The 24,908-nt window shown below is 35.7% G+C and overlaps 1 long non-coding RNA gene across 5 annotated transcripts in view; it reads right to left on the bottom strand.

Annotated features, from left to right (window-relative positions):
* Positions 1-24,908, bottom strand: part of LOC107979936 — a 35,211-nt gene that overhangs the window by 4,187 nt on the left and 6,116 nt on the right. For all 5 annotated transcript variants that reach the window (XR_003488500.1, XR_003488499.2, XR_003488497.2 and 2 more), the window contains one exon: positions 693-779. This is a non-coding gene — a long non-coding RNA (uncharacterized LOC107979936). The remainder of the gene's footprint in view (positions 1-692; positions 780-24,908) is intronic.

Raw genomic sequence — 24,908 nt, 5'->3', positions numbered from 1 at the left:
CACACACACACACACACACACACACACACACACACACACACACCAAACCTCTTTATTATAGTTTAACCATACACAGCATTCTTGTTCAACCTGAATTGAAGTGCATTTGCAAAGACAACACCAAAATTTGTCTCAATGTGTCACATTGATTGAATTCTAATTCTGAGATAAATTCAGCTAAAATACTACTAAAGCATAAAAGAGAAAAATGAACATTCAAGTAGTAGAGACAACAAGTAGTAGAGTGAAAAATGTAAAAACTGACATAACAGTGAAAAAATATGTAGCTGTTGAAGAACCATGGCAGTCTGAGATGGCAAAATCCTTTTATTAGATGTCATAGCAGTGTCTAGAAGGTAATTAGTCATTTGAGGAGCATAACAGGGTAATGGAGGGGGCTAAGGAGAACTGCAGCAAGGTACAATAGCATATGCCAGTCAAAAAGGTTCTGCTTTCAGTTTGAAAAATCAATGATAGGAAGAAAATGCTACTAGTGCCTGTGGTTGTTGGAAGACTGACTTCAAGGTGATAGGTGAAACTGAATTTTGATGCTGTGAATCAGCAAGAGGCTGATAAATCTTTGATTCCAAAAAAATTATTGCAGGTCAAGTCTGACTTGCAGATCTACAAAGTTTCAATGAACCCTGAATTGAAATATATACAGTCATATTTACAATAGGTCTTACTTGTACCTGGGTTTTAGCTGTTTTTGCTTCAGATTTGACCATAGAAAGGAAAGAGGGATGTAATCCATGTTCTCACTTTATCTTCACCATCACCTGCAAGATTCACAGATAGTTTTAGCTTACCAGGGGGTCCCTACTAATACCTCCCTTCATTTATCTTTCACTAACAGTACTTCAGGTGTGCACTCACTGCTCCTGAGCTATGACAGAAGTCCAGTATATTTCTTCTGATATTGTCTTTGCAAAATGTTGTATGAGTGATTTTTCCTATCAAATTAGAGATCATATTGGTTATTTCTCTGTGCTTTCAGTTGAGACTGTTGTGCAAAACTCTCAAAGAACTGATAAAAATACCTAGGAATAAGCTGCACCTAAGGAGATAGAAAATCTTATTGAAAACTTTAAGGCACTACAAAAAGTGCATAAGGAACTGAGGAAACCAGTGTTCACAGATTGTGCCAAGTAAAATGACCAGAATAAAAGTTTTAAAAATAGGGCTTTGTAGCTGTGGTATTCAAGAGGACTCCAGCAATACTTCGGCACCAACCAGAAGCTTGCCTGGCTCCAGAGGCACTATTATAGGCTCTTTGTGATGAGGAAGCATAGTTCTGCCTAGAGCCATAAGAGACTGTGTGGGACAAGGAAACCCAAAGGAAGGCCTGGAGCAGTTTTCCCATATGCCAAGGAGAAAACAAAGGAGCACCCAGGACCTTGCACCACCAGGCAGATAGGGCACTGTTATGGTGAGCATATAGTGGTGTCATATAGGAGAAAGAAAGAGACAGACTTGTTCATGTCCTATGGATAAAGGCATATATGATGAGTCAGAAGAGGTGACGAATAGACTTAAGTGGTGGATTCATTGTCACCCATGACTAGGGTGATTTCTGGGCCTCTGATGCCGCTAAGGTCTATGTCTGGGTTCATGATTCTAATAAAGCCATGGTCTCTGTTGATGGCCATGGTTCCTGATAACATCAAAGCAGAGAGGATAGGGCTGTAAATAAGTGGTCCCACATGTCTCACTGGCCATAACACTAGAGTAAACTGGTTCATCTCCTCACAAACTGAAACACTGAGGAGAGAGGATCCTACATCCCATCTGGGGAGCATAATACAGCTGAACCTGGGTGAAAGGGCATGAGTGAGCTAGCCCTGAGGGTGTGAGGAGAGCAGATCATACCCCTCTCTAATGTCATGTGGTAGCATGGGTGAGGTGAGGGAATGGGGTCCTTTTCCTCTCACCCCTCCACCTGCAGCAGGTAGACCTGACCAAACCCCTTATAAGCTGCAGCACTCTGGAGAACAGGCCCAGTTTGCCTCACCTAACAGCACAGTAGAGAAGAGAGGAGCATGGGTGAGCCATCCCTGAGGGCATGAGAGGGGAATAGCTGGTACTGCCTCCCTCATCTGCAGTGTGGTGATAGAAGCAAGGAATAGATGCCCTCCCTCCTTGCCCACAACACATCCAGCTGGCAAGGGAGCTGACCCTCCTCTTTATCACCCCCAACACTTTAGAAAGTAAGCCCTGCAGTTTGTCTGGGTAGCACAGCAAACCTGCTCCTTTGACTGGGGTAGGGAGTGAAGGAGTGAAGGGGTAGGGAGAGAGAAATGGGTAAGCCTGTACCAAGAACACAAGCATGACAGATCTGGCTCCACCTCTCATCTGCCATTTGATGATGTGGGGAAGTGAAATGTCTTGTGCCCTACCCTGACCCTCGCGGTTGTGGCAGTAGGGAGAGCTGGTCCTGAGGTCATAAGAGTGGGAAAGCTGTCTCTTCCCTCACTAGCTGTTGTACCTTGGAGAGTGGTTACTACAACTCATCAGGGCAACATAGTAGAGTTGACCTTGATGGACCAGTCATGGGGGAGGTCCTTCTGTGTATATGTTTGTCTTATTGGTTGATAAATAAAGTACTGTTGGCCAATGAAGAAGCAAGTTAGGCAGGACTAGGAGTCAAGGAGGATTCTGGGAAATGTAGTAAAAGGAAGTCTTGTGATACAGGCAGGAAGTGACATAGCAGGAAGACTCATATATAAGCAGGGACAAACAGGAAGTTGCCCTTTTCTCTTCCTCTTTGCTCTTTCTCCTGTTCTCTTCTCTACAGAGCCAACATGTGATCCCGGCAAGAGAAGACGCCTGCAGCTGGCATCCAATAAGTCTTAATAGTTGATACTTAAGACTGAGCTAGCATATAAGAAATCCTAGTCAATTGGCCAGCAGCATTTGTACCTAATATAAGTCTCTCTTTGTTATGTGCAACCTTAACGTCGCCGTGGGTAGAACTTGGGTGGCATGGCGGAAAGTTCCCACATGGTGGCAGGGCTCGGGTGGCTTTTGCAGAAAGACATATCATAACAGACCAGGTGTTGGATAGCTCACCCTGAGGTTTTGAAAACAGAATAGCCCTTGCTCATTGCTGAAAGGAGAACTAGCTGGGGCAATGCTAGAGGGGTCACCCTGGTTGAGAGGAATGGGGAGAGCAGGTAGGATGACAAACCCTGCAACTACCTAGGCCCAGAACCAGGGTTATTAACTGGCCCATCCCAACATCCATCCATCTATGACATGCAGGAACATATGAAGGGGCTGATCCAAAAGATGCAAATCTTCAGGATCTTCACAACACAGGGCAACCACAGGATATCTAAAAGGAGTCTCATCATCAGCATCAGTACTTTAGCAGAAACCAGAGGCCTCGAACTAATGTCTCTTTGCACTGAACACTTGCAAATAAAAATATATGGACAAAAGTGTTTATTGTGTGATTCACTTCTATGATGAGATTTTTTTTATCTTTTTTTCTTTACTTTTTGTTGTTTTAAAAAATTTTACTCTAACTTTTTTGGAGATCACAAGGACAGAAATTGGATATGAAGAGGGGGGAAATGAATAGGATAGATATGCACAAAAAGAATAAATATCAAGAAAGCAAAAATATTAACTATAACATAAATCAGGTTGAAACTGTGTTATGATAAATCTTTCTGCCAAAAGCCGCCTGAGCCCCACCGCCACGTGTGAACTTTACTCCAGCTGCCTGCCTGAGTTAGGGCCCAAATAAATACACCAAGAGACTTGTATCAGGTACAAAGCTGCTTGGCCAATGACTAGGATTCCTCATCTGTTAGCTCAGTCTTAATTGTCATAAATCTATATATTTTATAAACCTTATCTTATCAGACACCTTGTTGACGTCCTCCCTTGCCGGTAGATCACATCCTGCCATTGGAGGAGGCAAAGGGAAAAAGTGGCCACTTCCTGTTTCTCCTTGTTTAAATATGAGTCTCCTTGCTATGTCACTTCTTGCCTGGATCACCACTTCTCTACTACATTTCCCAGAATCACCTTTGACTCCTAGTCCTGTCTAACTTGCTGTCTCTTTGGCCAAACAGTATTTTATTTAACAATCAATAAGATAAACATACACAGTACATTCCCCATCAAAACTGTGTTAAAGATTATACAAAGTTGAGTAAGTATAACTTATGTGATTTTAGAGAGCTGGTCTCTATTTAGGTCCATAAGTAGCCTTTTAATATTACCTGTATATTTGGCCTAACATCTTTCTGATTACTAAACAAATACATTTTAAAATATACAAACGGATAAACACGTCAAACCAAAACAAATCAGAAGAGACAGGGAAGGACATTACACACTCATTAAAGGAAAAATGCACCAAGAGGATACTACAAATCTAAATATTTGTGCACCAACACAAGGTCATAAAGTTCATGAGAGAAACACTAATACAGCTAAAATCACATATTGACTCTAACAGAGTGAGGTTTGGTGTCTTCCATGCCCTACTCTCACCAATAGATCAGACAATAACTGAAAAGAAAATTTCTGGCATTAACTAATGTGATAAATTAAAAGGACTTAGCAAAGCTCTACAGTACATTCTATCCTAGTACTAAACAAAAAACTTTCTTCTCACCAGCTCACTTTATCCCAAATTGACTACATATTAAGATACAAAACAAGGATCAACAGATATAAGAAAAGTAAAATAGCACCCAGCTATGAAAACCTTGGAGTAAACCTGGATATCATCAAAAATAATAATAGCAAAAAATATGCAAACACACAGAAGCTAACAATTCATTACTGAATATAAATCATGGAGGACAGAATTCAAGAAAGAAATGACAAACTTTAAAATTAATTAAATACAGATTATATAGTCACCTATAATAGTCAGAACTTATAATTAGGTTAGTTAGGTTTTCTAGATATACAGAGATGTATCTGAGATTGATAGATATTCTTCAATGCTTTCAAAGAGCTACAGAATATATGGCATTTAAATGGTTTATGGTTTTTCTTGACAATGAGACACAACTGCTCCTGGCACACCAATTACATCAGAAAGGAGGATGGGCATTGAAGAAACTCAATATAGTTTGCTTTCAACATAGCAAGATTAGCCATTTGGGCTAGAAACTGCTCTTGCCTGGACTGTTTGTTGCTGTATAAACTGTACATGCAGGACCCACTGGAAAGTGACTCCTGAATTTGCAAAACAAGACAGTACTGAAGGATTCCTGCTTCATGGAGAAGTCTGCTAGACACACTGTGGTCTATGGGCTGAAGCTGGATGCCCCAACGTTACAGAGAAACTTTGGGTGACTCTCCAGGTAGTGAGATGTCTCTGTCAGATCTAGAGTTTATATATTACACTTTTGTGGTCTGTGATGAAGTTGAAACAGATAGTTATGGTTATAGTTTTCTTTAGTTATTATAAATGTTGAGCTACATCTAAGACCTTAGACTCACAAAGATAGGATAGATGACAGAATATTTTCTTTAAATCTTGCTAAATGTTGATGAACTAAATAGAGTACCTATAGTTCTAACTTGACAAATATTTTGTTATGTATTTTACTATGTTAATGGTAAACCGTTCTTTTTATTTAGACAGAAAAGAGGAGGTAATGGGGGAGGTCCTTCTGTGTTTGTTTATCTTATTGGTTGTTGACTAAAGTACTGTTTGCCAATAGGGGAGCAAGTTAGGTGGGACTAGGAGTCAAGGAGGATTCTGGAAAATGTAGTAGAGACAGGAGTTGCCATGTGATCACCAGGAAGACAGGAGGCACGGCTGGCATCCTCTATAAGATAAGTCTTATAAATATATAGATTAATATTTATGGTTGATAGTTAAGACTGATCTTGCAGATAAGAAATCCTAGCCATTGGCCATCAGCATTGTACCAAAAAAGAAAAAGAAAAAAAAAATGAAAATGAAACAGCAACATACCTAAACCTCCAAGACACAGTGAAGGCTGTTATAAGAGGCAAGATCATAGTATTAAATGCTTATACAAAGCAAAAATAACCTGGAGTAATTCCATATTAATAACCTAATGACTCACTTGAAAGCTGCATAAACAGAAGAAGAAATAATACCCAAAGATGAGATACGATGAGATATGCAAAACTATACATCTCAGGGCTGAAATCAATGAAATAAAAAATCATTATGAAAAATCAATGAAACAAAGAGTTGATTCTTTAAGAATGGTTCAAGAAGAACTAATTAATAAGATGGGGGTTATAAAGGGAGACATTATAACAGACAAAGAAGATATCTGTGAAATCATAAGAGCAAACTTTGAAAATTTTTGTTCAAACTGCAAAAACTAAAGAAAAAGGATGAATTTATTTATTGAATGATTTATTGATTGTTATCAAAATATATGAGTTTAATCGAAGCACATCATATCTCCTATTGATATTGAAGCATATAATAAACTGTCTCCCAACCAAACAAAGTCCAGGGCCAAATAAATTTGGCATAGAATTCTGTCAGACTTTCAAAGAATAAATAATGGTAATACTCATCAAATTATTCTTTAAAATAGAAACTGAAGAAAAATTATTCACTGACTTTATGATGCCTTTATTATCCTGATACTAAAACTACACAAAGACCCTACTCATCCACAAAAAATAATGTAAGAAAGAAAATTATACACTGAGAGCCCATTACCTAGGAGGAGATGCTGTGGTCAGCATTAACACGGGAGGGAGTGTTTTGGTCCTGTCCCAACTTAATGAGCCAGACTTGTGGATTCCATATGGGATCTCTTACCTCTTAGAAGCAATGGGTATGGGTTTTGCTGGGAGGGAGGCAAGAGTGGGTAGGAGGAAGAACTTTAGTTGGAAGATAAAATGAAATTAGAATATTAAATAAAAATTTAAAAATTACACATTAATATACTTTATAAACATAGATGCAAATGTTCTTAACAAATCACTTGTAAACTGAATTCAGGAACACATAAAAATATTATCCACCCTGATCAAGTTGGCTTCATCCGAGAGGATCAGAGATGGTTCAACTTGTATATATGAATTAAAAAACCAGCCATATAAATGGACTAAAATTCAAAATCCACATGATTTTATTAGGTGAAGAAAAGGAATTTGAAAAAATTCAACAAATTCCTTTATGATAAATGTCCTGGACAACTCTTTTTTGTGTGTTTTCTTCTAAGCAGTCAACTATGCCAAGGTGAAGTTGACTATCTCCTTCCCAGCAACTGGGTCTCAGAAATTCACTGAGGTTGGCAATGAACTCAATCTTCATTTTTTCTGTCAGCTGCATATGGCTATAGAACAAGCTATATAGTACTTGAAGACTTAGAGCAATAGGACAACTGAAGCAGATCAAGGGAATGCAAATAGGAAATGAAGAATCAAAGGATCCTCTTTTGTAGCTGATAAGATTTTACATTTAAATTATGCAGACAAATCTCCTAGCACTCATCAACCCAAAGGTTAAGAATCTCATCAGATAATATCCGAGGCATGCTATAGACATTTGCCACTTCTGGAAACCTCACCTATATCATGTTTCCACTGACTTACTACTATACTACTGCTCTAAAAACCTCAGTAGACAGTACTCATCTTTGAACATGGTTTTGGAGTAGTCTAAATACATGTTCTCAGGTAACTCATATTTGGCTGTCTTTTCCCTACTGTAGTGAGATCTGTGTTTTTATATTTATATCCAACAGAAAAAATATTGTAACAGTGGCTATGTTATGAAAAACAATGGCAGATTCAATGAAATCCCGACCAAAATTCTAGTTAACAGTCTTCACAGAACTATAATAAAATATATAAAGAAACACTAAAATACACATAGATCAATGACTAAAACTATAAAAATACAACAACAAACCAGAATTCCCAAAGTAATCCTAAGAATAAAGAGCAATGCTGAGTTATCAGCTTGTTTCCCAGGGGCTCCTATGGACCAGGTGATGCCAGGTTCTTTGCGTTTTTGCAGGGTATTGAGGTAGCACATCCCAATTGCAAGGCAGCAAGGACACTATTTTCAAAACCAAAGTGACAGTAGAGATAAGCTTCTTGAGTTAGAAGACCCAGACCATTGGTAATGGTTTGGAGTTTCCTGTTATGGAGTCCAGGAGGAAAGGGAATTGGATACTATTTTTTTTAATTGAAAGTCTCCAGTTATATAGTCTTTCTCTACTGTTCATATTACTTCCTGAGATGCATCTGATACAACACATATGCATTTGTTGTCATAAACAAGCATAGGACAGTAAATAGGGTATGATAGTGTATGTCCCTTAAATTCAGAAGATAGAGTTGACCTAAATATGCATGCACCCAAAACCTGTCTTCCTTACAGGCTCATACTTAACTATCTTTCTAATTCAAATGAGGATCACATGCCTAGAGATGGTATCACTCACAGTGAGCTAGCATTCCCCACATTTATAAATAACCAAGATACTCCCCCCACCAATATGCATGCATGCCAATTTGATTTAGGCAATTCTACAATTAAGGCTCCCCTCTCAGATGACTCTAAGGTGTGTCAAGTTGACAATTAAAGCCAACTAGGACAATTCACTTAGTGCCTCTAGATAATTATATGCATGGTATGAAATTAGAAGTCAAAGGAACTAAGTGGCTAACAGAAGGGAGAAGATTAAAAAGGAGCATAAAGAAACAAAAGAATGCATTTATGCCGCATGACTTACTTGTTTGAAAGTGCCTGTATGACACCCAGTACTGTTTTTAATGAATACATTCCAATAAAATTAGAGAAACAACAAAAGAGAAAAAAAATAAAATTAGAATTGAAGGGAAAGAATTTGAGGAAGAAAAGAGCTATGCAGCAGAAGCATAGAACTTTAAGTGGTCCATAAGCGTCTCTGATGATGTTTAAGCCAAAAGCTGACCTTTGCATTCAGTGGATGAGTTTCTCTGTGGTTTATAGGAGAAATTCTACAATAAGGGTTGTTAGTGGAACAGATAGTCCAGAGGTAAAATAGTGCTGATTGTAATGACTTCAGACCTACATACAAAGGATAATCGTCACTGGTAACTGGAGACTGTGTTCAGACACCATGAAAACAAAACCTTGGGTATAAAAAGCATCCTGTAAAGTAAGAGTAAGCAAAGTAATTTCCTTGGGTGTAATACAGTCAGCCATCTGTACTTGCATGCAATGTTGTATTGAATTTCTCATTGCCAGTGGTTCTTTTTCTGCTGTTATTAAAGAACTGAGTACTTGCCACAGGAAATCCATGCCTTACAAAACTGACAAGTATTTACATGTTATAAAACACGTTTTCCAAACCCTGTTCTAGAGTAATCAAAGCCTAGAATCAAGATCCAAGAGAAATATATTTCTACACCAGACTGTTACTTAGGAGAAAACCAATATAAAACCAAACCAAATTCAGTTCCTTCCAGAATTCCAAGGTAAATATTAAGAAGCAAGTTACTTTAAAATAAAAAAGTCAAAACACAAAGACAAAAGTTGAGAATTAAAGTTTGAATTAAATATTGAAAATAAACCCTCTGGCAAGCTAATCCCCACATCAAACATGACTTTTGCTAAATATATTAAAAATCTGTGATTCTATGAGAATGGAAATATTTTACCCCAAATTATTATATAGATTATTTCAAATACTAACAAGAAAAACCAATCCTAAGAGAACACATTTTCTATTTCCAGGCATTAAAAGTAGAAAAGCAATTCAACTCAATTTTTAATCTGTTATGTGAAAGTACTTCTCAATAATAAAGGAAACTCAAATTATCAGAAGAGCAATAAATTATTAAACTTGAAGCATATATTTTGACAGAGAATTTTATAATAATTTACATACTGAAAGATCTAAAGTAAAAAGTGGTCAATTTCAATGGAGAAATTAAAGTTGTAAGAATGGAATGGAAAAGCAAAATGTGAAAGAAAACAACACCACTAAATTAAACTTCATTGAGGGAAGAATTGGGGAATTCTGAAGTAAGCAGAGACTAAAACCTTAGCATAACCTTAGGGTTTTAGAAGGAGGATAATGTGCAAATCAACTCTGATTATTACTCTCAAGTAATGACCAACTGGAATTTTCTTTTAATGATAATTGGGGAGTGCATGGAGGTATGGCTAAATGGAGCAGCCTGCCTCTCATGTACAAGGGTCTGTGTTCAGCCATCTTTAGCATTACAAAAATAAAGAAATAAAAATAGAATATTAGGAGCTAGAAAAACACTCAGTGGTTAAAAGCATGTACTGCTCTTGTAGAGCCACGAAATTCAGTTGCCAACACCCATTTCTGGCTCACATTTGCCTCAAATTCTAGCTTCAGGGGTTTCAAACTCTCTCTGACCTCTTTGGACAACTGCACTAATGTCTATATGACACCATATAGTAGATACCAAATCATACAATCAAAAATAAAAATAAAACTTTAAAAAGCTAAACCTATGAATATAAAACAACACTGTAATAATAAAGACAAAATTAATTCAGGTGTTCATTTTTACAAATATTAACCAACCTTGCATGCTGACAATTGCTCAATAAGAACAAAAATAACCAAACAATTTAAGTTATCTCTGATTAGATTGTTTCTTTATGTGCAATGTCAATATAATTTTATCAGGCCTTTAAAAATATTTATCAACAAGCTGATTATAAAATTTATACATAAATTCAATTTGTGCTCTAGGGATAAACACTGGCTCCACTGTTAGAGGTCCCATAGACTGCCAAGGCCTCCTAGCTGACACCCACATTCAGGGGACTTGATTTGGTCCAAGGGTTGTTCTGCAGCTTGAGGACTAGGGTCTCTGTGCCCTAACTAGGTCAGGTAAACAATTTCTGTGGGTTTCTCCAGCACAGTCTTTGCTCCTTTGCTTATCCCTCCTACCTCTCTACAATAGGATTAGCCCATTCCCTGTGGAGGGATACTATTGCAGCCCAGATACATGAAAGAGGGCCTAGACCCTCCCCCAAATGATGTGACAGACTTTGATGATCCCCCTGGTAAGGCCTCAAATTCCTAGAGGTTGGGGGTGTGCAGGGAGAATGGGAGGATTGGAGGGCAGGGGAATGGGGGGATTGATATGCACAATAAGATTGTTTCTAAAATAAAAAAGAATGAACAATGTTTAAAAAATTTTACCCAAATTCAAAGAAGTGTTAAACCAGAATTACAGAGATCAAATCATTTGGAGTTGGTAAAATCATAGACTTTCAAATCAAAACTAGGAAAACTCAGAAATAGGAACATACAAACATAATTGAATTAAAATCATTAAACTATTTTTCTTTTAGGTAGAAGTGTGATTCAAATATGTCTCCCAATTAGACTAGTAATAAAAATGATTAAAACTTGGGTATTTAGTCCTTTTAAGGATAACCTTTTATTATTTCCATTCTCTGTTCTAAGGTTACTCCTTATTGATTTATGGCCAATTCTACTATTAGTACAAAAACTCCATGAGATTCATAGATGTTTCCTTTACCACGGGGATAATAGCACATACCTAGATGAATTTCTCTATTACTATTTGGTAGCCCATTTTAGGTCCTTAGTTTAGTTGATAAGGTAATTTAGAAACTGACTTGCAAGGAAATTTGAGGACAGTTTTCTTGAAGTTTGACAGGAAAACCAAGAGCAGATAAGCTGCAAATCTTGGCAGCTGCCGAAAGTATGAGGGGGATGGAGACGAATGAAAAAAGAAAAGTCAGCAATGGAGTTTGGCAAATGGCTAAATCATAGAACAGGATGAATTTGTACTGAGAAAAACTGAGAGAAAAAAGTGTTAAGGAAAGCATGCTTAGAATTTTGGTCCTTATATGAGAGAAAACATTGTAGAAAGAGTGAAAAGGGGAAGTTTCACTTAATCAGTAAACACAGAAACAAACACCATAAGATGAATATCTGGAAAGGATAAATACATTATTGTGCTAAGAGAAAAAAAATACTTCTCTCATCTATTTAGCATGGCTTTAGAGAGAACAATAATCCTAAGGTCTCTTGGTAAGGTAATTTATGGCATCACCTGAATTATGAGTATGCCATGTTTTATCTTTTGTAGTAGATCAGAATGTCACTTCTCCACTTTGGTACAGAGGTATTGCTTTACCTTTAATCAGGAGGTCTAACTAATGAGTGACAAATATTATGTTTACCTTTCTAGTGTTAAGACAAAACAGGACAAATCAGGTCAAGAGTTAACCATTAAGGAGAGGACCATGCTTGATATGATAGATAGGATTGCTCATTCCTTTCCAGCTACCTATTATTCTCTCAAGATTTAATGTCCTAAAGTCATTAAGGAGACATGAAGGTGAGGAATAGATATAACCTATTTCTACAATGAAAATCCTAGGTCCAATTTTAGAATGATTTACTTGAATAGAGTCCTGTCTGGACTGGACTTCAGTCACACTGTAGTATAGACCTTCTAGACAAGTTTATTCATTTAATAATAGAGACATAAGTGAGATTTCCTTTTTGACACAACTAAAGCAGCAGCATCAAAAACCAGGAATATTTTTGACTCCTTGCTGAGAACAAGTACACTTATAGAGCTGCTGCTTTCAGGGTCCCTGTATCTAAAATGTGCCTAGAAAGTTTGAAATAATTTTCACAGATTCATCATCAGATCAATAATACAATAGCAATATAAATGGTGTCCTCAGTTGGGTTTCTCTGTAAGGAGACTGCATGTTAGATATTCTTGTGCTAGTGATTGCCAAACAAACCCTTTCACAGCACAAGGAATCAAGAACTAAGAAGAAGAGGGAAATAAAGTTACTAAGCAATAGTTTTGGTGTCAGAATCAGAATACACTGGGCATGATTCACACAAATAATCCCACCTTAAAGGATATGTTGTCTGTGGATGTTAAGTGTGATTTGGCTTCTGTGTAACAAACAGCAATCCACTGCAAGAACTCATTAGCTCTCACAGAAATTGGAGGATAGAATGTACCTTGTTTTGTAGGACATCTGAACAAAGCAGTAATTGCATCCCCTGTTACTGTGATCATCTTGATATTACATCTATATTTAAATATAAACTGAGCCATCAGATTATATAATTAAAATATGCAGTATTTTAGAATATCTTTTATTCAACCTTCACAAAATGATATTATTAAAAATGAAAGAACATAATATTAAATAGTTAAAATTACAGAAAGACAAACTATTTTAAAAATTTGATAAAATAAATTTAAAAAGCAGCTATTTTCCATGCAATCACTATTTTAAACAACAATTATGTAAATTTTGGAGAGATACAATCATTTCAAAAAATAAGTCATGATTTATTTCATTTCGTAGAAAATTCAAGGAAGTAGGATCATTTCAGAGACACATGAAAACAAGACTTACAATTTTACTGTCTACTAGGTGGAAATTGGGGAAATTTAAATAATTTAAATGACCATAAACACAAATGTTTTAGTACATCCAGTAAATAAAAAGAAAAAACAGACAAAAATAAAAACCAGCTAGTACTGGAGAGATTGTTCATTGGTTAAGAGCACTGACTGCCTTTCCAGAAGACCCTGGTTCAATTTTCAGCATTCAAATGGTAGTTCACAATCACCCATAATTACAGTTCTAGGGAATCTAATATCCTCTTCTGTGTTCCATATGAACAAGACATGCAAGTGGTACACATATATACATAAAGAAAAAAAGACTTACATAAATAAAATAAAAATATTAATGACATCCGCATTTTCCAAATAACAAGGATGAGCAAGAGAAAAAAAAATTAAACATCAAACACAATAAAAATAATAAAGTAGTGGCCAGACACACTATTTTATGCATTTTCCAACTCTTAGCCTTTCATTATTAGGAAAATGTAAGGGATTAATAGTTGGTATTTGTGAAAGACAGGAGGAAATTAAATACTGGCCTATGAGTCTGATTCTATCACTTCAAAACTAGGGTTTGAGATTACTACTCCTAAAGTAGGAATGAGAAAAATTTAAAATTACTCCCTGTGGGTTGATTGGGTTGTCTGATGTAACAGAGGATACAAGCTTGGATTTCAACTTTAAATAATGCTGGGTAGTTGAGGTATGTCTTTGCTAATATGTCAATTATTTATCTAAAATTCCAATTTAATACTGTTTTTTGTTTCCAAATATTCATAGTCCATATGGACATTGGTGTGGGATGTAACTGTGTTCACTGAAATTTCAGCAGATGTTCTAAATGCAAAATACATTTAGTATTTTCTTTCCTTTTCAAATGGAGTTTGATTATATCTGTAACCATGCAGAGGGCCTTTAGGATTTCCTTTAAGTCAGAAACAAATGTATGTACTAAGTAAATATTATACTTTGTGGTAGCTTTAAAACACTGGTGTTTAGTCGGGCATTGGTGGCACACACCTTTAATCCCAGCACTCGGGAAGTAGAGGCAACACCCAGCTTCCTTTTTGTCCTTTTAAAATATAAATAATACTGTTGGAAAAGAAGTTTAAAAATATTCATGTATCTGACAAAAGAAAAGGATTTTACTTTTAAAATGAGAAAATAATTTAAGCAGTGGATTAGATTACTACTGAACACATATTTTTATTTTGGAGTAACTATTTAAGATTATATGTCACTCAATGGATCAGTCTATAGTGACAATATTTTAAAAGAATGGTTGTTTTTCACATATAAATATATACTTTCTGGTAAAATCTTATTTTTAAACAATAATGCAGTAAAACCAAATGGCATTGGTTACAGTATTAGTTTGTTTTTTTATATCTAGCAAAATAAAATATGTTATGATTAAGTTTTTAATCACATCTCACAAGGATGATTACCTAATTATCATTCCCAATGCCTTTGCTACTTTTAATTTAGCTTTATGCATTTTTAAGTGACAGCTGAAGGAACTCATACAGCTAGAATACTAATAGTGAAATAAGAATATGAACTGTCTCAAATGAAATGAAAAGGAGAAAAAAGTGTTTGGCATTCTAGGATAGTGTAAATGAGTGACAGAAATTTGATCCAAACATAACACTTTCTACTCTTTCTCCAAACCCATTTTATAAGAAAATATGCTTCTGTTAACTCTGTGTTTATCAGACTAGATTTGTGAATTAATAAGTATTACACTTAAACAGGAAGTGAGGTATGTGGATGTATGTCAAATAGTAGAGAAAATAAATGAAGATAAATTAAGGGAGAAAGAGTTCTTCTCAGGGACGATGGAAAAACTTTATGCAATTCTGCTTCTTCTGCACTGATGTGGGTATCAATTTTACACTGTAAATCACTGTTCCCAGATGTCGTCTTTATTATTCCTGGTAGGCAGAAAATGTATGCTTGCAATTACACTAAGCCATAATTATCTGGACATATAAATGATTCTTCCAGTCATTGAGTACATGATGCCCAGTTGTTCTTCAAACATTTGTAATTAATTTATTCTTTCACATCTACAGCATAATAAACCAGAAAGAGTTCAAGAGCCCAGAGAAGTTGTCCTACCTTGAAAACACTGCATACTGTTAATTTTGTAGCATTCACTATTTGGTAGTTAAGTTGCATCGGAAGGTATCTTGATGAAATGAAATACTTTAAACACATATTGATATTTGAAATTACTTTCATTTTCTGAACTTTCATGCTACCTTATACGCCATCATAGAGCCTTCATCCAGTAGCTGATGGAAGCAGAAGCAGACACTCATAGCTAAATGCTGAACTGAACTCTGGAATCTAGTTGCAGAGAGGAAGGAGTGATGAGCAAAGTGGTCAAGACAAGGCTGGAGAAACCCACAGAAACAGGTGACCTGAACAAGGGGGAGCTCATGGATCCCACATTGATAGCTGGGAAACCAGCATAGGACTCTCCCAGACCCCCTGAACGTGGATGTCAGTTTGGAGGTCTGGTTAATCTATGGGGCTTCTGATAGTGGTTCAGTATTTATCCCTAGTGTACGAATGGACTTTGGGAGCCCACTCCTCATAGAGGAATACTCTCTCAGCCTAGACGCATGGGAGGGTCTAGGCCAGGATCCAAATGGCATAGCAGATTTTAAAGATTGCCCATGGTAGGGGGCATGGGAGGAGGGGAGGGAGAGGGAACTTGGATTGACATGTAAAATAAGATTTAAAAATGAACATAAGAAATGACATGTTTTACTATTGTGGTAGAATGAGGCTAGGCAAAAAGAAAAGCAGACATACAACTTAGAGAGTATTTTATTGATAGTGGAATAAGTGATTTTGTTCATGGAAGAGTTTCCATGATGCAATGGACTAGCTTTCAGGAAACTGGTGGGCTTCCATGTCTATTGACAGAAGGGTTATATTCATGGTTGTTAGTATTAATAATATAATGTAGGCAATGTGAAGCTCTTGTCCATTTCATCTTAGCTATATAATTCAAACACACATGTTCATGAAAACATATACATATGTGGATGCATACATGAATAGTTTGTCCTCTTCTGCTCATTAACATATCCCTGTCCTCTTCATGCCCTTTCTATTATGGAAACAGTGATAATAAATACTAGAATTTTCACTTGGGTAGATAGAGCTTTAAATCTTTAAATTTAGGCTGGTACAAAGACACTCCTATTATAGTTATTCAGAAAACCATAATTTGTTCCTTCAGAAGTTCTGAAATTGTGATCTACAACTCAGCAGCAGATATACCAGGGAGCTTATCAGAAATGCTAAGTTTTGGACCCACAGTAAATTCACTGAATAAACAACTTTACAGATATTGTCCAAAAACTTGACTTACCCAAGCCCTCCTGGCAATTCCAAAGCATATTTGTCTGCAAATTATTGTTGTTATGGTTTGAACATGAAATATACCCCATAGGCTCATATGTTTCAATATTTATTCTTCACCTGGTGCTTCTTTTTTCTAGAATTTATATAAATTTTAGGAAGTGGGGCTCAGCTGGAAAAATAAAGTGTTGAGTGAGTGCCTTTCAATGTGAAATCCCATGCTTGTTTCACTGTCTTCTGCTTGCTGTCCTCCATGAGGGGAAGACACACTGCTATCACCTATTCCTGCTATGCTGATGTTCACCTCAAGAATATGGAGCCACATAATCATAAACTTGAAACTTTGAAGCCATCAGTCAATAGAAACACATCCAGTATAAAGTTGTCCCCTCGAATAATTCATTCCTATGTACGCAAAAGTTATTAAGACAACTATCTAGCTTACTAGTCTTTAATGTAATAATAATAAAGTAAATAAATAAAATAATAGAGTAATAATTTCTATGAATATGTCTCTTCTAATGTTCATTGAGAGTAAAACAAAAGCTCAATGGTACTAGCTTTGACTAGATGTAACATCTTCTCAAAGATGAAGTACTAAAATAAAAAAGACCATGGGACTTCTATCTTTCTATTTGAGCCTATGATCAATGGAATGCAGCCAAAGAAATGCAACCTGTGTAAACCAACGGGATTCCTATCCAACACATACAGTCATGCAATGTGGAGCATGTTAGTGTTTTATGTAACTATATGTGACAGTGATTTTCAATGTGGTGTGTGGTACTTTGAATGAGACTGCCTGAATAGGCCTCCATATTTGAACATTGGGTCCACTTTTGGCTGTACTGTTTGTGGAGGTTATAGGTAGTTCCTGCCATGCTGGAAGAATTACGTAACCGGGATCGGGCTTTGAGAGTTTATAGTCTCACTCCACTTTCAATTTTGTTTCTCTGCTTTATTATTACAGTTGAAGAAGTGATCTCTCAGGTTCCTGCTCCTATTACCATGTCTGACTCTTATATTATTCTACCCTATCATGAAACCAAGTTGACACCTAAGAATAGCCATAATAAATATCCTGTAAAGTTCTGTTAAAAATTTCTGCGAAGATCATTTTGAGTTCCTATGTAATGTTTTCTATGCTCAATAAAAATTTTAAAGCCCTTTCTAGGGACACACACATTCAAAAAGACAGGCTCACAGGGACAGACACAGACGCATAGGAACAGATTCACAAGTCAGCTTTCAGGTAGGCCCAGATTCGGACTCATAAAACAGACAGAGAATGCATGGCACAGGAAGGATAAAGTAGAGAATTCAAATCTAGGATTGCTTCTTGGTTCAATCATGCTAAGAATCAGTGCTTTGATTTCTTTCCATAATGGAATGCCAATGCAATATTGGTAACTCTGAGTATATTATTAAATGTTCAAAGGGCCTTTATACTAGGTGGAATTTCTGTCTCTTTTTTTGCAATGGAGTGATATTTCTAGTTATATTATAAAATAAAAGTTAAGGAAGAAAAGAGAAAAATCATATGATTCTTGTAAAAAGATATTAGGCCCAGAGTTATTGTATTTGATTTATCTCAAGTTGATTTACATTTTCGTGGAAAATAATGCAAAGTAATGAGATGTGCTTATAATGTTTGACAGACAAGAAAAATCATGCATTTTATATTTAATAAACTTGTTCTCCTTTCCCTTCAAGTAGATCACCTAGGTAACTACATGGAAGGCAGTATATTATTCCATGTTTTCCGTGCAAAATGTCTTCAAAGATAAACTGTAAACACTCTTAGTGGTAGAACTATTTCACAAAGAGACACAGGGGATATTTAATACATTTTCCCATGCATTCTGTAGGCTCATGTTATTTCAAATATCTTTAAAGAGCTTTGAAGGTTATATTATAAACATACTTATTGTATGTATTTCTTATAATGAGATAACCAAAAGTCTTGGAATAAATCACTAGTAATATAGACAAGATAATAACAAAGGTTTTTCCTGCAATAAAGGTTGGAGATCTATCTTTATGGATAAAACTGTATGCTCTGAAAATGGCCAGATTCAAGTTTATATTCTAATTCTATTATCATTAAATTGTGTTACATTTACAGGGATAGCTTCCTTTAAGATTTCACTCATGATTTATGGCAATTATTCCCCAGGGAAATGGATGGAAAATATTCAAAATACATGGGCTACTATTACAATAAATCTTTTGGCCATAAGTCAACAAGTCCCACCGCCATATGTATGCTCTATGCCAGCTGCCTTCCTGAATTAGGGTCCAAATTAATGCACAGAGAGACTTGTATTAGGTACAAGGCTGCTTGGCCAATGACTAGGATTCTCATCTGTTAGCTCAGTCTCAATTATCATAAGTCTATATATTTTATAAGACTTATCTTATGATGCCTTATATTGGCGTCCCTCCTTGCTTGTGGATCACATTGAACCACTGGAGGGAGATAGGAGGCGAAAAGGGACATTTCCTGTTTCTCCTTGTTTACATATAAGTCTCCTTGCTATGTCACTTCAGGTCTGGATCACCACTTGTCTACTACATTTCCCAGAATCCTCTTTGACTCCTAGTCCTGTCTAACTTGCTTTCTCATTGGCCAAACAGAAATTTATTTAACAATCAATAAGATAAACATACACAGTACATTCCCCATCATCTCTTTTGGCATAGTTGTGGTTCCGACACTGAAACTGGTCCTCGTTGCACTCTATGGCTGGCCCTTGGCTGTTGCCAGGCAGTAGATCCTCTGAGGAGAGATGCTGGAGCTTCAGGCTACAATATTGAAAATTATATCTGAAAATATGTAAAACTGTGTAGATCATTTCTTCACCTCCATCTTGAATATTATTTTCTATATTCTGCTAACTACAATACTCAGCAAAGAAATATTGTTTTAAGAAATATGAATATTCTCATTTTTGGTCATTTTTCAAATTTTAATTGCTTCCAAATAAAGTGCAGTACTTTCCTTTTAAAAGCAATTGCCACATAAACAAGACAAAGAAATGAATATAATTGCCACATCTCTTTGAAAGCTTTCATAAAAAAATCTTTCAAAGTTGTATAATGTGTTATATTTTGTTCACTGTTGTTTTGTTCTGTAATTTACTTTGTTTCAAGAGCTCTTCTGTGTTAGATATGAACTACATTTTCAGAAAAGGTGCCATCATGAACTGACAGATGTACTTAATAAGATGCTCTATAGAGATATTTTTTATCTTCTTTTCCTGATATCAAAGTTAGGTGCCTAACTGCTATTGCCAAATTCAGCAGAGTTTTAGTTTTGAAAAAGTAATGGTCATCAACAATCATGCACTCTCCTGCATGGAGAGTTGCTGGTGATAATACATTGCCCCTTTCTATCTGAATTTCAGTTGGAGCCCTCTATGGATTTCATGTTAAAGGCCATATAGGGTTAATGTTTTTCTTCAAATTTGGTTTCTTAAATTTGCATTTTTTGCTGTCAGTAGAGTTTGTTCCTCCTGAAATAACAGTTCTTTTTAACAAAACAGTCTCATCTGTTTAATTATATCAGCTTTTCTATACCTGTTATGAGTGTTAGTGCCTTGAAAATCCACAGCATTCCTAGACTAGACTCCTTTATATACTTGGTTTATTTGATGGTGAAGTATGTATGGGAAGTAATTAGAACCAATGTTATTAATATTTGTAAGAATTTCTACATATATGTAAGCCTTTAGTATTCTATTTAAGAAATTTATTTATCTAAAGCACATATCCAATTGTCCCATGACTTGCTTGAACTGCATAATCTCTCTTCATCTCCCAGTGACAGCATTATTTCCTTGATATTTCTTGAAAGTAAAAGAAAAGGAAGTCAATACAGAAGGAGATAGAAAGGATAACTAAATTATTTGCAAAACCAAGAAATCATATTTTTCATATTAAAACAACTATATATAATACATTAAAGTGTATGTGAATACACAAGCACAAACACGGGTATACATGAGCACACACACACATACATACACACACACAAGTTATACACTAAGGCTGATAGTTCTCCCACAAAAATCGTAGACTAACAGAAACCCCAGTACCAAGCACAAGAAACTTTTCTTTCAAATAGTTATTCAGAGTAGTCCATGTGAATCTCTAAACAATATTGACTATTGATATAGTCATTGACTGCCTCTCAGAGGTTGAAGGTAAGCCCTGGTTGCTGAAGACACAGAACATTTACAGTAAAGGACTTAAATGATTAGAGCAACTTGGATCTAATCTGAAAGTGGTCATCCACTAGAAAGGAAATGATTTATGATCTCATCCAAAAACAACTACAACCACAGCGATGAGCAAAGCAGGATATCTCTAGAATTGCAATAAGTGACCCTCACATTTTGGTGGTAACTAACTTCTAATTGCGATTAAAGCTTATGCAATGAGAGGAAAATCATAGCCTTACTAAAATCTTAGCAAAATTCCAGGTGCTAGCAAAGTCATAAACCTTAGAAAAGAATCTGTTAATGCCACTTTTCTACAATATCATGATTCTTTACTACATTCTAAATCTTGTTCCTATACCCATATACAAGTGTAGGTACCACCCCCTGTCAAAGAAGCCTCTCTTAATAGCAAAGGCACCATCAAAGAGAATCACAAGTGGATGTTAAATAGAAATGAAACGATTGTGAGGATCCCAAGACAAGAGGCTATATCTACATCACAGCTCCTAAGGATACTGAAGGGACTATGGAAATATTGTAAGATCTCAAGTACCAAGAAGCCTACTGTAAACATTCTCATCTTAATATAGCTCAATAAAAAGCATTGGAAAAGTGGCAACATCAATAAAAATGGAAAATTTTCACTAAGTCCCACATCTAGACAAAGAGCTATTGGCATCTATTGAATGCTAGAGTAGACAGAATATTCCTCTCCCAAAGATGATTCCCCTTATTAATTATCTAATACACCTTCACCAGCTTTGAAACCATATAAACACAAACAACAAAAATGGACACAGAAGTTTATATACATAAATTTACATATATGCAATACACATAATGTATTGAATAATATTCATACAAAAGAGGTTAACAATTTCAAATTGGGAACATGGGAAGGATTAGAAGAAAGGTATGTGGTAGGGACAGAAAGAAGAAAGGGAAGGGATAAAGTGTTATAAACTTAATTTTAAAATATATTTTAAAAAGAAGGAATGAAGCTGGGTGATTGTGGTGCACATCTTTAATCCCAGCACTTGGCAGACAAAGACAGGAGGATATCTTTGAGTTCAAGAGCAGTTCGGTCTACAAAGTTAGTGCCAGGACAGCCGGGGCTACACCTAGAAACCCTGACCCCCTGAAAAAAAGAAAAACAAAAAAGTAAGGATCAATGAAGTACTATTGATAAAAAACATTGATAATCCTGAGTAATGGGATTATAGTTTACAAATAAAGTGCTACCCAAAAGGACTATATAAAAAAGGGTAAATACTCATTGCATTCTTTAAAGACACGTTTTTGAAACATGATTTTACCATGAAAATGTAGACTAATTTTATGAAAGCACTTTTGCTAAGGAGTAGAAATTTTGAAAATTGAGTATAGTTGGAAGGTTTAGCTTATTTTAAACATGTAAGTGGAAGCTCTCTCTTTTCCTTGGACATTTCCTCTTTCTCTTGCAGCAACTTCTAATTCACTATAAGGTAGGTGTCCTCTTTGTCCAGATAATTCTGTCACCATGGTTTTCTACTTCATCTCAATGCTAACATAATAGAAGTAAGAGACCATGGGTTGAAACCTCGAAAACTGTGAGCCATTTTTTTGCTAATTGTTAATCACAATTAGTTTAGTAGTGATACAAGAAAGATTATCACACACAGCTCTTTAAGACCCTGAAAATATGGAAAAATGTATCTTGTATGACCACAACTTCAGTAATCAAGTAGGCACTCAAGTGAGTGCTTATCTTCAAATAATGCAAACATGAAAAATGAGCCTTCAAATTCCTCTCCAGAGAACCACCAGAACATGTTATTGCAGCATGTATAGACTATGGTAATAAATGATTTTCTAATAATACAAAATTATTTATTTACAATGTAAAAAAACCTCCAACCATAAAATCTTCCTAAAAAAAATCTCAAGACCAGATGGATTCAGCAGAAAATGCTAAGAGACATTCAGAAAACTTATAGGGATACCTCTCAAATTATTCCATAAATTAGAAAAGTCAGGCATTCTCACAAACTGTTTTTGAAGCCAAAACTATCTCAATTTCAAAACCAGGCAAAACACTGTAACAACAAAAAATTACAAACCAATCTCCCCGGTGAAGAAAGAAGCAAAATTCTTAATAAAACAGTTGAAAGCCAAATTTAAGACAATAACATTTACCATAATCAGACAGGCTTCATTATAAACTCTTTGCATAAGTGGTGTCAAGAATAAAAATCACATAATCATCACAAAAATATTTGACATATGCAAACCACTTCATAATAAAACCCTGAAGAGACTAGCAATGGAGGAAATATAGATTAACTTAATAAATCAAGCATGGGATACATGACAACTTATAATGTAGGCCAAAATAATTAAATAAATAACTAAAAAGCAAGAAACAAAACGTGTTCATGTCATGGGTGGTCTATGCTTTCAAAAATATAAACATGTCATTTTCAAAGTGTATTTCTGTATTGTAAGAGTTGATTTCACTATACAAAATAAGAAAATGAAAGCAAAGTGGTTTGGAGCTTCTAAATCATCACTCTCCCGGAATCCCAGCTGGAAGTAGTAGAATCAAGTATATAAGTAAATGATTCAATAGACTCAATATGTATATGTTTTCAGAGTTAACGTATTGATGAATAAATTAGCAGAGGTATCAGAAAGAGTCTAAAAGAATGTACATAAAACAAAGCCTGGAAGAAGACAAGGGGAGAAAGACAGGAGCTTTTCATCCCTTGACATAATCATCTTGTGAATTTATGGATGTATCTTTGTTAACATTCATGATTTTCTATTCTTCATCCAGACAATCTATTTTGTGTGTGTCAATTACTCAAAATCTTAGGTGAATATTGTTAGTGATTAGCCTTTGCAATTTCCTTTTTGAATTTCAAAAGGACTCTGCAACCCATAATTACTCACCTACATCTGGACGACAAGGCAGGAATTATTGCCTTCACTTAACCAAAGAAAACAGAGGTCAAGCAGTTTCTTGCAGTCCCCAAAGTAAGTAAATGATCGGATGAGTCAATACTTCCTCTTTTCAACTCTATATTTAGACATTGACTTTTGAAAATTTTCCCCTAACACAATGACAGGACTGGTAACTATGCTGAGCTGTATTATTCTACATATCACTTAGAAGAAGATGTTTTTGAAAATTAGAGTTTGAAGAAACACACAGATTTAGGGCAGAGCAATTTTTTTCAGCTAGAGGAATGTGCTGTCATATTCCTTGGAAGAGGGAGAGGCTGCAAGAGAACTTTGTAAAGCAGTGATGCTCAAGGCCAGCACAGGCAAACACAGACCAGAAGGCAAACAATGAGAATGGCATCTGAGAAATGTTTCACACCATAGGTGTGTTGTTCCTGAGCAGCTTGAAGCAAAGGGGGAGGACTATTGTGAAACTTGACTCAAACACCTCTTTACCTGTTTGCTTGCCCCCTCTCTCTCTCTCTCTGTGTGTGTGTGTGTGTGTGTGTGTGTGTGTGTGTGTGTGTGTGTGTGTGTATGTGTGTGTGTGTGTGTGTGTGCATGCGCACATGTGTGCACTTGTTTTTGTGTTAATGAAAAGAATTGTTATTGAAAAGGAAAAATAGATTCTGAAAATCCACTCATTAGGTATGTTCACAATTTGATAAAACTAAATGAGCAAGCATGTAGAAAGTCTCTGGTACTCTTTTTTTCTGAACTTATTTCAGTGTTGTAGCATTTGCTTATGATTTGCTTTGATATCAAACAATTAATTATACTACATCCAGGGACTAACTCATGTCAAATGGCACACAGTAGACAGACACATATTTATTCAGTTTTCTAATATAAGCACTGACATATTTAATAAATTAGTTCTTTTCTGTTATTTCTAGTGAAATATGTCCATATTGTAGCTTTATTACAACACTTCCCACACTAGTTATCTCCTCAATT

The sequence above is a fragment of the Cricetulus griseus genome, chromosome X (assembly GCF_003668045.3).
Source record: "Cricetulus griseus strain 17A/GY chromosome X, alternate assembly CriGri-PICRH-1.0, whole genome shotgun sequence".
NCBI lineage: Eukaryota > Metazoa > Chordata > Mammalia > Rodentia > Cricetidae > Cricetulus > Cricetulus griseus.
This window is presented reverse-complemented; position numbering and strand designations above follow the sequence as displayed.